Consider the following 1,639-nt stretch of genomic DNA (forward strand, 5'->3'; position numbering starts at 1 on the left):
TGCTACCTTCACCTTTCCTCTGCTAACCTCTTTCTTGTTGTATATTGCCTGCCCTGTCATCCATGTTAACATGTGTCCACCCTCTAGCCCATGAATAATTTTTCCTCCCTGCCCCTGTAACCATCATAAATTGTTTCTTTTATCAAGAAAACCTTTTTTTTTTTTTTTTTAACTTTTTACAACATTGGTCTCATACTATATTTGTCCTTTTGTGATTGACTAATTTTACTCAGCATAATACCCTCCCGGTTCAACCATGCTGTGAGGTGTTTCATAGATCGCCCTTAAACACTTTTAAGAGTTCTTATTCAGCAGATACTCTGTAATGTAATGTGTCATTTGATTTCTTCACTGCTGATTCCATGAGTGTAGACAGTGGATCCAAGCAAAACAAAGCCTTTGACAACTTCAATCTTTTCTCCATTTATCATGATGCTCTTTATTGGTCCAGAGGTGAGGACTTTTGTTTTCTTCACCTTGAGGTGCAACCCGTAATGAAGACTGTAGTCCTCTTCAGTTTTAGCAAGCAAGGTTGTATCATCTGCATATTGCAGACTGTTAATGAGTCTTCCTTCATTCCTGATGCCATGCTTTTCTTCATATAATTCAGCTTCTCGGATTATTTGCTCAGCATACAGATTAAATAAGTATGGTGAAAGGATACAGCCCTAACACACCTTTCCTGATTTTAAACCACTCAGTATTCCCTTGTTATGTTTGAACAACTGCCTCTTCATCTATGTACAGGTTCCTCATGAGCACAATTAAGTGTTCCAGAATTCCCATTTTTCACAATGTTACCCATAGCTTGTCATGATCCACACAGTTGAAAGTCTTTGTGTAGTCAATAAAGCCCACGTGAACATCTGTCTGGTATTCTCTGCTTTCAACCAAGATCTATGTGATGCCAGCAGTGATAGCCCTAGTTCCATGTCCTCTTCTGAATCTAGCTTGAATTTCTGGCAGTTCCCTGTTGATGTAGTGTTGCATCTATTTTTAAATTATCTTCAGCAAAATTTTACTTGCATGTAGTATTAAAGGTATTATTAGATGATTTCTGCATTTGTTGGGTCACCTCTCTTTGATGGGCACAAATATGTATATCTTCTAATCCGTTGGTCAGGTCTTCCAAATTTCTTGGCATAGATGAGTGAGTGCATCCAGTGCTGCGTTGGTTTGTTGAAAGATTTCCATTTGTACCCCATCAATTACCAGAGGCTTGTTCTTTTCTAATGCCTTCAGTGCACTTTGGACTTCTTCCCTCAGTATCATTTGCTCTTGATCATATGCTACCTCTTGAAATGGTTGAACACCAACAATTTCTTTTTGTTACAGTGACTCTATGTATGCCTTCAATCTTCTTTTGATGCTTTTTGCAGCATTCAATATTTTTCCCATAGAATCTTTCAGTATTTCAAATCGAGGCTTGAATTTTTTGCCCCCAGTTCTTTCAGCTTGAGAAATGCTGATCATATTCTTCCCTTTTAGCTTTCTAACTCTAGGCCTTCGCACATTTCCTTATAATATTTGACTCTGTCTTCTCTAGCTGCCCTTTGAAATTTTCTGTTCAGCTCTTCCTTATTTCTTTCATTTGCTTTAGCATCTTGGTACTGTAGAGCAAGTTTGAGCATTATTTCTG

Source organism: Chrysochloris asiatica, unplaced genomic scaffold, assembly GCF_000296735.1.
Source record: "Chrysochloris asiatica unplaced genomic scaffold, ChrAsi1.0 scaffold00057, whole genome shotgun sequence".
NCBI lineage: Eukaryota > Metazoa > Chordata > Mammalia > Afrosoricida > Chrysochloridae > Chrysochloris > Chrysochloris asiatica.